The sequence below is a fragment of the Engystomops pustulosus genome, chromosome 8 (assembly GCF_040894005.1).
Source record: "Engystomops pustulosus chromosome 8, aEngPut4.maternal, whole genome shotgun sequence".
NCBI classification, from domain to species: domain Eukaryota; kingdom Metazoa; phylum Chordata; class Amphibia; order Anura; family Leptodactylidae; genus Engystomops; species Engystomops pustulosus.
In genome coordinates, this window is record NC_092418.1 from 39,289,525 (window position 1) to 39,302,826 (window position 13,302).

Here is a 13,302-nt window from a genome sequence, read left to right on the forward strand (position 1 = left end):
AGATAGATAGGTAGTCACAGCAAAAAAAAAAGTATTCACTTACAAGGGCTCCCTGGTGCCAGCTCCTCATCGCTCCCACGCTCTTCTCTTTGACCCAGGCTTAGACAATGGCGGCGAGGGCACCTGGGTCTAACAAAGGACATAGGCAGCGGTAACATCACTGCCTGTGTCCAGTGATCAGTCTAAGAGACACAGCAGCCATCACTATTTATTAAAGATCTGTCTGAGAGCCAGATGGAGCCAACAAAAGAGCCGTATCTGGCTCTCGAGCCGTAGGTTCCCTACCCCTGGAGTAGATCATCAATATACAAAAAGAATCTGGACCGCGCTTCTCATGCACAGAAACCGTTTATTTTAGAAACCGTACAGGGTTTCGGGGGCGAAATAAACGATTTCTGTGAATGAGAAGCGCGGTCCAGATTCCTGTCTTTTTGTATATTGATGATCTACGTTTGTAGTGATGTCACAGCATCTACAATATGAGGCTTCTGTAGCCAATCCCTGATCTCATATCTATTGCTGGCAAATAGTGCTGCAAGAAAGAAAAGGATGACGTGCGACTGGTCTCAATGAGATGAATGTGAGCACTATTTATAACGTAATGTTGAGTCCATAAATAAGAGCTCAGAAAATCACAACACGTACACAGAGCTATATAGAGATTACAAAATGCAGGTCATTTTTAGTTCTTCTAGACCACAATCATACAGCTGGTATTGGGAGTGTCCACTATTGTATAGCGGGTGTGTTGAATATTTTTTTTTTGTGTACAAACTAAGACAACTAAAAGAAAGTGTAAAGACTTAAAAGGACACCTGTCATCAGGTCTGTGACACTAGTCCTGTCACCTCTTCCTGTTGGAGCAGCTCACAAGGATCCCATCCCAGCCTTTATCTAGTTATTTCATACATTATTCATTGTAAAATCATCTATTCTTTATCATGTAAATGAGGCTTATCACATGGTCAGAGGCAGTGATGTCACCCCTGTTCCCCCTCCCCTCTCCTCCCCCTGCTCATGTCTGTGTGTAATGTATAGTAAAGCATGGCTAGTGTGTGCTGCATCTGCTGACATGCTGCATCCTCCTAATATACAGGTGAGAGACACAGACATCAGCTACACATGAATCTGACATGTTCTGCTGTAACATGGTTGCCTGGAGCTGTTGTATCTCTCCTAAACACACACACATGCACACACAGGCTGCGGGGGGTGTGGCCACCAGCACCAGGAAGCACATCATTATACAGCCTCACACCGTTATACAGGCTGTCAGTCATGCACTGGGGGTGTGGCTGTACCTCCCACTCATGAATAGAGTGGACAGCTTGAATATGCTAATGCTTCATTGGACATTTCACAGGTCATTTGCATACAGCTTTAGGACCTCATTGCTTAGGTTTACAGGCATGTAGAGGGACAATAAAGGGATAAGGACAATGCTCTCTAATGGCAGTTTATGAAAATATATTTAGTTTAGGGGGGTTATTTTGCATGACGGGTTCTCTTTAATAATTGAGATTTATCTTGCAAGGGGGTGTATGATGGCAGCCCTGCCCCTCCAAGACCAGATGCATCAAGAGGCTTCCTGATAAATATGGTGGGTGGCTGAGCATGTGGCCTTGTGATCACCCAAGGAGAACGTTCGTACGGTCTAGGTAGTGCGCAGAAGCCCGTACCCCACGTCATGTCCCCTTGGTGTAGAGCTGGCATAAAGGGAATAATACTTGTAATGCCTGGCTTTTACAGGTCCACAACGTGAGAGGAGGAGGATGAAACTACATCGTGAGATGAGGAGGAGGAGGAAGAAACTACAACGCAAGAGGAGGAAGACGAAGCCACAACATGAGAGGTGGGGTACAAGTATAGAAAGGTAGGCATAAGGGGCATTATAAAGAGGGGTTGTATGGATAAACAGAAGGCATTAAATAGTTTGGGGGCACTGAGATGTACATCTTTGTGTGGGAAAACTGTGGATTAATGGGTGGGGACAAGGGGCATGGATCATGGCATAAAAATAATGTGGGCAGTGAAAAAGTATAAGTATAAATTAGCATATACAATTTTCGGTGTACAATAAAAAAAATGGCTGTGAAACAACTGTCTGCCCACTTCACACACCTACAGATCCTCCTGAGTCTCATGGTGAGCAGTCTTACTCAGTCCGTAGGCTCTGGTATGACTTCCTGTCCTTAGACCCTCCACATTTCAGCACTGGCAATCTGTGGAACACCTGACTCATTTCGTGCTGATTTCGCTCCCGGTACACAAGAGGGGGGGGGGGGGGGTACCCATAAATAGCATCTGTTTACAGCTAACAAACTCGATGCGGCGAGTTAATTTCACTGTGGAGAGAACCATTTCCCCTTTTTATGTGGGGTTCTGCATTCTACATATTCAGAGGCACTAGATACGGAATGACCTTCTTTGAGGTTCTGAATCTTATAATCAAAATGTTAAAAAATAGAATTTAATGTGACATGCATTCTTGTAAGCTCGGTAAAACCTGTATAAGCTGTACATCACCAATTTCATGCTCTTGCCCCTCTCCCCCAACATAATCATGTTTATTAAAATTCTAACATTTTAACACTCGTCACTAAAACTATTTCAATACATTTAAGTCTCTTGAATTAATATTGCATTATAGGCAAGATGAAACATTTGTTCATTTTATATTATTTATTTATTTTAAGGTGTGCAGCCTGGATAATTTATGTGAGAAGGCAGGAAAATTGTAGATTTGTACCAGTTTTTAGGAAAGTATTTAGCATAATACATCGGCGTGGCTTATTCCAGTGCACAGTAGATCAAGACCAGCGTCTACAGCGCAACATTCTTCAATGCCAGGCCTAGGTAGTTTTGTGCTCTATAGCATATCTCTCAACTGACAGAAGCTGCAGTACAGGCGGTCCCCTACTTAAGAACACTCGACTTACATACGACCCATAGTTACAAACGGACCTCTGGATATTGGTAATTTACTGTACTTTAGTCCTAGGCTACAATAAACAGCTGAAACAGTTATCAATGGTGTCTGTAATGAAGCGTTAGTGTTAATATTGATTCTAATGACAACCCAACATTTTTAAAATCCAATTTTTGCAGAGACCAAAGTTCTGGCTGGGATTACAATGATAAAATATACAGTTCCGACTTACATACAAATTCAACTTAAGAACAAACCTACAGTCCCTATCTTGTATGTAACCCGGGGACTGCCTGTATTTATGAGTACCACACAAAATGTTTTATCTCCCCAAGCCATACCCCTAGTGCCGCAAAACAAAAAGAAAATAGAGGTACTGTACTGTGTGTGCTTCTGTACCCGACTCTCATCAATATTGAACTCCCCAAAATCTGCTTCTCGCAGTGCACAGGAACTGGTCTGTTGCCCAACCGAACCTAAAACCACTTGCAAAAGAGACGAAAAGATCCAGATAGCAGTAAAACCTATTCTTCTTTATTGTTTCATATTTGAAATTGACAAAACACCATTGAAGAAACAGTCAAGTGTCACAGACCAATGCGTTTCGACACATCGTGTCTCTATCGAAACGTTGCGGTCTAAGGCGCTTGGCTGTTCCTTCCATGGTGTTGTGTCAATTTTAAATATGGAACAATAAAGAAGAATATGTTTTCCTGGTAATCTATGTCGTGCTGGATAGATTCTTCTCTTCTATAAGGTTCTACCCCTTATACCACCCTCTATCGTACAAACAATTTAAAATATCCACCTTAACGGGCAACACATTTCGTAATGCTCCGCTTATGTAAAAACCCACCACTTATTATTACCCTTCCTCTTTTTCTATAATATACTGCCTGCAGTTAGGACCCTACGTACAATCTGCTCAGCCCCTACTGCTCTATAATATGCACCCTGCAGTTAGGACCCCATGTACAATCTGCTCAGCCCCTCCTGCTCTATAATATACTGCCTGCAGTTAGGACGCTATGGACAATCTGCTCAGCCCCCCTTGCTCTATAATATACTGCCTGCAGTTAGGACCCCATGTACAATCTGCTCAGCTCCTCCTGCTCTATAACATGCTGCCTGTTGATAGGACACTATGTACAATCTGCTCAGCCCCTCCTGCTCTATAATATACTGCCTGCAGTTAGGACGCTATGGACAATCTGCTCAGCCCCCCTTGCTCTATAATATACTGCCTGCAGTTAGGACCCCATGTACAATCTGCTCAGCTCCTCCTGCTCTATAACATGCTGCCTGTTGATAGGACACTATGTACAATCTGCTCAGGCCCTCCTGCTCTATAACATGCTGGCCACAGATTGCATTGTAATTATTTGCTGACAAGTTCACATAAATTACTACCTCTTCCTTCACTTTCTGGGGTATGTTTGGGAGCTTCCAGTGTCAGGCTACATTCACACGATGTATACCCACCGCACCACAGTACGGTGGGCATACATCGGCGCCGGGGAGAGGAGCAGGGGATGAGCGCTGCTCACCTCCGCCCCTCTCCATAGGAATACACAGAGTATTCCGTAGTAGGATAGCACATGTCCCATCTTTCTATGGACTACGGAACGGTACAGTGCTTCTCTGTACTGCTCGCTAATGGCGCTGTGAGGCCATAGAAGTGTATGGGGGACTTATATATGCCGTATATACGTCCCCCATACGTTCATGTGAATGTAGCCTTAGTCTTGCATACATTTCCAAAGTGACAATAGATATCTGACAGAACCAACACATTGTATGCAAATGAGCCTGAGGGGATCCAGGCTCCGAAGATGTTAATGGAGCCTGGAGTCCCTCAGGCTCATTTGCAAACAGTCTTTCATCCTGGTGGTAGATGTCTATTGACAAGGCTTGTAATGACAACCAAGTCAGCAGAAAATAATCAGCAAGAACAAAGAGGAATTAGTCAAGATGCTCTATGCTGGTAAATGGGATTTTCAGGTAAACTAAACAGATTAAATGTAATACGGCATGACGTGATGGTCTGGTGTGAAGAAGGGATCGAGCCTGAAAGATTTAGAGCAGAGAAAAAACACTGTTCATGGCCGGATGAAACACTAATTCAGCACAAATGGCTTCAACTTTTTATCCTGATTTGGGGGAGCGGGGGGCATGTTGGTATTTATTAGAACTCCTATGCCAGAAAAGAATGAAATCCTACAAATGGAGATGAGTAAGAAGGCCCCTAGGTTTGCCAAAGCCAACCAAATAATTGTCAACTGTAGTCATTATACATCAAATGTGTATGGCCAACTTGTTCTGGCCTTTAAGATGGGGTGCCTCCCATGCTCCCTGGACATATTGCCGTATTTTATTTTCTAGTGCAGTTCAATAAGGATTTCCTTTATTCACTCCAGCTCTACATCCGGTAGCTAAGATATTCTTTTCTCCTTTCTAAATAAATAGATCCACAAAGATGACGGCAGAACAGAGATCCAGCACCAGAATAAGTCACCATTCAGACTGTGACACGATGGAATCTTTATTTAGGCCAAATAAGGCGTCAAAGAAAAATGATCCCTTATTTGACCCAAAGGAAAATTACTTTGTATCCAGGTCTGAACAGTGGCTAATCCTTCAGAATCTGAAGCCGACAGGAATTCCAGTTGCGGATTCATAAATTTAGAAAAGAGGAAAGAATATCTTGGCCATTGGGGTGCAGAGCTTTCCATACTGAAACGTGGACTGTGGGACCGGCCCAAAGTCTGTATAACCTTCATTGGAAGCTAGAGAAGGTTTATAAAAAGGTTTATATAGATTTAGTTTCTAGATTTGCTACTATATACACATGATGTGCCCCCATAGACAGACTTTCCTGCCCCCATATTGAAGACCTAAGCCACCCATCAACACATATCAGTACATGCTTGGGTATCGGCTTTCTGTTACACTCTCCATTAAGGAAAGCGTAAAGTGAACTAAAAAGTCAGAAGGTCTTAATTGCAGCTTTCCTTTATCCTAGAGTTTAATGGATCTTCCATAATGCATCGGTTCTTAAAGGGATTGTCCCAGCTAAGGAAGTTATCCCCAATCCTAATGTGTGGGTTCTGATAGCTGGGACCTCCAGGAGAACGGGACCCCCCTAGGAATCTTGTTCTCACAAATGGATGACAAGCATACTCCCTGCGGCTCCATTCAGATCTATGGAGATTGGCTGTTGGACCCTCACCAAATAGTAATTGGATTGAGGATAGCTTCCTACATTGGGACAACCACTTTAATTGTGGGGGAAAAAAATGTTGCTGTTCCATTTTTCTTTCACCTATTCACGCAAGGTATGAACTTGAACATAAAATAATAAAATATATAGTGTATATGTAGCCATATGTATAGTATGTGTGGACCTTCACTTGGAGAAACCCCATGAATTGAAAACCTCGAATGATATCTCGCAAAAAATCTGCACCAAAGTCAGTGATTGAACAACTGGAGATCTTGATCTATTCCAATGTACAGCGGTCATAGAACAATATTAATATTGGAACACAACACTAAAAATGAACATTGAGATGGACCAGCGTTAATATAGGGTGTGAGCTCTACATAGAGTCTTCAGTAGGCTTTTTAGGGGTCCAAATCACTTGTGTAGTCAAAAAAATCTTATAGTACAAAATCAGAATATTTTCTATCCTGTATGAAGAAGTACGGTAACTCAAAAACCATACATACAATATGAACTGTGCAAGACAATTTTTTTAAATATTTTGATGTTATGATCGTTCATGCGGTCACAAAAGTTCTAATTTTAGTTTAGAGACGGTACGAGCTGGGAACGTCAAGATTCATCTGAAATAGTACAGACTGCAGGCTGGAAGGCGTAGAGGAAGCCTACAGGATGCCCACTTTATAACCGTCACATGTCACATACGTATGAGAAAAGTTGTTAGAGCAGACCAACACCGATGATCTGGTGATCTACTCATTAAAAGGAAAAACCCTTTAATTCACTTCAGCTGCCGTAATGTCCATCATGTCAAAATGTCTTTGAAACAAATAAATATAAGATTACCACAGTCACAGTACCTGGATCTAGGAGTAAGTGTCCCTGGATTATTGATTATGATTGATTATTACACAAGAGTCTCTTTAAACAGCGGCGTAACAATCGTGGTCGCAGTAGGTGTGACCGGGTCTGGCGATGGACCAGGGCCTGCAGGTCCAGTCAGAGGTGAGGAGAACTAATTGTATGCATGTCAAACACAGAGACAATTGATTACAATAGCGGCGCAGGCACGCTGACGCACGTGCTCGCGCCTGCGCACATTGATGATTTAATCAACGGTGGCAGTGTCATACAGTGTGTGCGGCAAGAGTGCAAGGGGGCTGTTGTGAGAATATCATTAAGGGGGTCTCTGCTGACATTTCATTAAAGGACATCCATCACCAGGATGGAAGATTATAATCCAAGCACACTTTATATGCTGTGAGGTGTGTCCCCTCTGGCAGGATCTGCTCTTTTTTTTAGGCTTCTTATGCCCGTGTTTTTAATAAAAAGTTTAAAAACATGAGGCAAATGAGTCTAAGGGGCTCCAGGCTTCATTAAAACCAATAGAGCCGGGAGCCCCTAAGACTCATATGCATAATTTTAAATTCCTTTTTTTGTAGACACCAGCTAATAGGAAGCTAAAAGAAGAACAGATCCTGCCAACAGGGGGCACACACCAGTCAGTGTCAGTGTACTTGGTTTACAATACTTAATCCTGGTGGTAGATGCCCTTGAAGGGGACTCCTGCGAGCATATCATTAAGGGGGTCTCTGCGGACTGTTCATTAAGGGGCTGTTATGAACATTTCATTAGGGGGGCTGCTGTGAGCATTTTGATAATAAGAATTGCTGAAATGTATATTAATAAGGGAGGCTGCTGGACACTACATATGTGTACAAGGTGTATAAGGCTTATGGTTAATGAGTATAATTCTGTGTAGCATATATTTGTATTCTGAAGTGTAATGTGCGGGACAGGGGTGGCAGGGGAGTTTAGGTATATGGGGGCCCAGATCCAAAGTTTGCACCAGAGCCACTGCTTTTAAAGTAAAATGAAATACACGTCCTTTAGAGAGGCTTACCTGCAGAGATTCTAGACACAATGAGCAATTGTTTCCTTTGGTTGCAAGTCCTGACCACCTGAGTGAAGTTGGCCCCCCCACCTTGTTCAAATCAAACAAAATTGGTGTCAAACGTTTGTGCTACGTTTGTGCTGGTTTGTGCAGCAGAAATTTTTGTTTGTGCCGCTATAGTTTGAGATTTTAATGAAAGTTTCTAGAGGTCATCAGAGGTCAACCAGCCCCCCCACATTGCCCAAATCAAACAAAACTGGTGCCGAACAATTCTGCTACGTTGTGCTGCGCAAATTTTTGTTTGTGCTGCTTTTGTTTTGAATATATGAACAATAAATGAAAGTTCAAAAGTTCAAGCAGCCCCCCCACATTAACCGAATCAAACAAAACTGGTGTCAAACGTTAGTGCTATGTTTGTGCAGCAAAATTTTTTGTTTGTGCTGCTATAATTTTTAAGGTATGTTCAGGTGTTTGAGGTGTTTAGGATGAACTGGTAAAAAACAAACCTAGTGACACCTAGTGACACTTCCCTGGTTTCCCAGGGGGAGCTAGCAAACACATTGTACTTTGGAAGAAATGAGCTCTGATGACCTCTGCAAAAAAGTATGAATATATTAAAAATGATAGCGGCACAAACGAAAATTTTTGCTGCACAAACGTAGCACTAACGTTTGACACCAGTTTTGTTTGATTCGGTTAATGTGGGGGGGGCTGGCTGAACTTTTGAACTTTCATTTTTTGTTCATATATTCAAAACAAAAGCAGCACAAACAAAAATTTGAGCAGCACAAACCAGCACAAACGTAGCAGAATTGTTCGGTCCCAGTTTTGTTTGATTTGGGCAACGTGGGGGGGCTGGTTGACCTCTGATGACCTCTGGAAACTTTCATTAAAATCTTAAAAACTATAGTGGCACAAACGAAAATTTCTGCTGCACAAACCAGCACAAACGTAGCACAAACGTTTGACACCAATTTTGTTTGATTTGAACAAGGTGGGGGGGCCAACTTCACTCAGGTGTCCTGACCTTGTACATTGTTGTATTTCTATGTTTAGGCTCAAACCTACATACAACGGCTGATGACTAAGACCATAACACTAAAATTAGCCGCTTTTCCCAGAATTAAGCACAAGACTGGTGTAGTGACTATAAATACAATCAAATCATATCCGATTATAAAACATAACTAATTTAGCAAAGAGCTTTAGGCAATTCACAGAAGTAACCGCCGTTCATTGAAAAAGATTAATAAAACTTTCCTGTAAATATACCAGGAACACGACCCGCGAGGAATCTTCATCTGCCTTATACAATTTGTGACTCATTTATAGACTGACCACGTCAGGTGAAGGGTAACCTACTTGGTGCCAAAGCAAGCATTGGAAGGCACGAAACTTCCACATTGAAAAGAATTTTAAAAAAAGCAACAAAAAACAAACAAAAACAAAGCAATTTCCAGGTCAAAATACAAATTCCTAAGCCCAAATCATAAAATGGCCAATACTACTTAAAACATTGTAAAAGCCCTTCAACTTATCCTGTGTGACCGAAAACTAGGTGGCCCCTCTCCACCAAAGTAGTATGGTCTAGGGTGCTAAACCGAAAGAGGAAGTCTCAGCAAAACTCACCAAAATCCTTCACCAATATTGTAAGTTTAAATTGAAATTTTGCCTATTAAGTATTTTCTAGAAATGTTGAGTGACAACCAATATGGCTGCTATTACCCCTCCCTCAAGGATCTTTATCACTCCATGATCTGTGATTTAGGATTGGAGTATAGGGTCAGGGGGTTCACAAGTCACAAAATGACGGGATAGATCGTTCCACTGATTGATTGGGATTTAGAAGTAACTCTTTACAGGAAGCATGCAGCGGGTTACATAGATATAGGGGAGGGTGATGTGATGTCTTTATGGGAGGAAATGGTTAACAGAAACGAGAAAAGGCAAAGTTTTACAGGAACTTACATTAAAAGTGCATCAATGCACATTACTGAAAAAAAGATGCATGGAGCAGACAGGTACCGATCAAGGAATCAATACATGGAAGCAGCCACACAGTGTCTTGTAAGTACAAACAAAAGGCTGCACTTTATCAAATGGGAGGGTACAGAAAATATAGTAAAAGGGAAAAAAAATTGTACCATAAGGCAAGTGATGCTTTTATGATGACGACAGCATCAAGGCCTTTGAGACTACAGGCAGTATCCGGGTTACATACAAGGCAGGTTCTGTAGGTTTGTTTGTAGCAACACTGAGAATGTTGTAGCGACATTGATGCAGAAACATATCTTGTTTAGTCCCTGATCCAAGTGGTTTTGCTCAAAAAAACAGGTATAAAATTCAGGACCTTGGGAAAGCTGGGTTTCATGCTGGCCGCCGTTCATAAACACATTAAAAGGAGCTTCCTGAACTGTCCAGATGGACTAATCAACCTGAGCAATAGGACACAGCAGCTGCGGCATGGTGTATTGATTGATTACTTTTGCCTGTCAAGGACAATACAAGGAATACACCATGCTCTGGGGTAGTGCATAATTAGGGTAAAAGGAGAAGCGCTGGGGCAGCCACAGGAGCGACAGAGCCTCATTATTATAATTGTTATTTCAGCAAAACCACTCAGCTCAGGGATTAAACAAGATATGTTTCTGCATCTGTGTAGATACAGCATTCTCAAGGTGTGTTTGGTTCATAAATGCACAAAATCAAATGGTAGGTTTCCTTTAAAGGGGGTATTCCCATTTCAGAAAATTAACGCTATCATTTGTATCATGAAAATATACTCTCGGCATCTATTCCTCATGGTTTTCTAGATCTCTGCTTGCCATTATTCTATAGAAAGAGTCTATATTTACTCTGATACTAACGAGCCGTGCACCTGTGTGACCATGGTCAGATTTCTGTCCACTAGTAGTAAACATAGAAGCTTTCAATAGAATGACAGCAAGCAGAGATCTAGAGATCTAGCCAGCCAACATAGCTCAGATGGGATGGTTTAGAAACATTTTCTAAATCTACGAGTTAAAACCAAAATGTACAGACTGTGTAAAGCAGGAAAAAGTGGAACATAAGGATTACAATGTTGCAGTTGTCTATAATACCATATGAACAAAATTTTCTATAGGGAGTCTCTTGGCTGCAGAAGAGACACATGTGGAATAAGATATTTAACTGTTACATTTACAAAAAGGAATTACCAAACTACATGTGAAAATGTGTTTTGCGCCCTGACAACCCTATCACAGATGTGTACAAAGTGGTGCTCAAAATCACTGCAAATCAACCTTACAGAATAGTCCAAATATTTACAGAAAAGGGATTTTTAATGAGTTTATCAAGTATCGTTTTTTGTAAATTTTATAACATACAGGCAGTCCTCAAGATAGGTTCTGTAGGTTTGTTCTTAAGTTGAATTTGTAAGCAATTTGGAACTGTATATTTTATAATTGTAAACCCAGACAACTAGGGGTCATCTGTAAGTTGGGTGTTCTAAGTAGGGGACCGCCTGTATATAAAGATCAGCATAAATGTAATCTGTATGTGGAGGTGATGTTTTATGTATTTCTATACATACGTTTTCTAATGATGGGAATATATCCATGGGATGTGACATAATTTTCCGGTGGGGTTACAGTAAATGCTTTTAAATAGTTGTGTATTTTAGCCATGAGTAAGGGGGAGAATTGGTCGCTTACCTGTACTACTGTCCTTTTGCATTTTTAATGGAATTACAAGAAGGCATGAATATATTAAAATTGGATATGCCACAGTATTCTTTCTGAGCTATCGGAAGCAAGATACACTTATACTTGAAGTCATTCCACTTCTCAAACATAACCAAAGACCAGATCTTAACCAGGGAATCAAACCTTCACATGTGCACAAACACTTGCCGATACAACGGAATACTCTACTTATATTTACGGTTCTGCTTCCCATCAATTGTCTTAAAGGGGTTGCCCACTTTCTGCAAATAATTGGAAAATTGTATAACTTCTTTACACAAATATCAGCATACTTTAATCTATTTTCATGATATCCGCTTGCTGTCCTTCTATAGAAAACATCTATGATTAATTACCTAATGATTACTAGCAGATAGAAATCGGTCCATGGTCATGTGACACAGGTGCGCGAGTCGTTCGTATCACAGAGAGTAGTCAGAACTGCGTATTTTAACGAGCCGTGCACCTGAGTGACATCACATGACCATGGGCAGGTTTCTTTCATAGAAGGTTTCTATAGCAGGACAGCAAGCAGAGATCTAGAAAACTGGGAGGAATTAATACAAGTGTCCAATATACTTTCCATTAAACTTTATACTTGCACAAACCATATCAATTATTTGTTTAGGGTGGACAATCCCTTTAAACAGTTTTTAAGGTCTTAACCAAACATGGTCAATATTGGAAAATGGGGAAAATTCTTCATCCAAGCATGGCACTTCTGGAATCAGCCAAAATATGATGTTCTTTAACCCCTATACAGTTGGTGTAGTTTGTTTTACTCCATAACTTCTGCCGTTTCCATACCTTTGGTGGTAACACACACACTGCATCATTTTCAGATTGCTTATTTAGCATCATAACCTCCAGAAGGTCATTTTACAAGGGTCAGGAAACACTGTTTGGTTGGGCGATCTCAACTTCTGGCTGCCCGCAAAGGCAAACTGTATTGCTATGCGTGAAAAAGTCCTTGTTTTTCACACCACTTCTTTTTTGTATATAAAGTACATCTTCTCTGTGTTCTCCTATGCCTGATGGCGAGAGGCACGATAAGACGAGCGTCACACAGTAACACTTCTCTGTTTGATACTTATCTTCCCATTAGGCTGCCAGCCAAAAGAAAGAAAAAGAAACACAATCTATAAACTAAACCGTGTGATGGCCCAAGCGCTGAACACTATGATCAGTCCCATAGGAATGGGTGCAGCGACAATGCAACTGCAAGACAGCCAAATAGGGGCACTCTATTCTTATCATTGTGGGGGACACTCACCAACTATAAGCTATAAACTCCTTCAACACTGACATCTTAAAACAAAATCTAGAAATGACTAAGAAAATTAAAAAAAAAATATATATATAGATTACACAATGTACTGTAAATGACATGGACACTACATTGCTTAGTTCCTATTACATAACCCTTTCTGGTAAAGTCTATTCATTACACTTCACAAAATGTCCAGATCTCTGCAACAGGAAAAAGGACATGACTGATATATGTACAGATGTAACAGAGATGTCCGGTTAT

General features: G+C 41.1%; 1 protein-coding gene across 6 annotated transcripts in view; it reads right to left on the reverse strand.

Annotated features, from left to right (window-relative positions):
* The window catches only part of CLEC16A (C-type lectin domain containing 16A), a 147,756-nt gene that overhangs the window by 53,634 nt on the left and 80,820 nt on the right, over window positions 1-13,302 (reverse strand). The gene's annotated exons all lie outside the window — the stretch shown is intronic.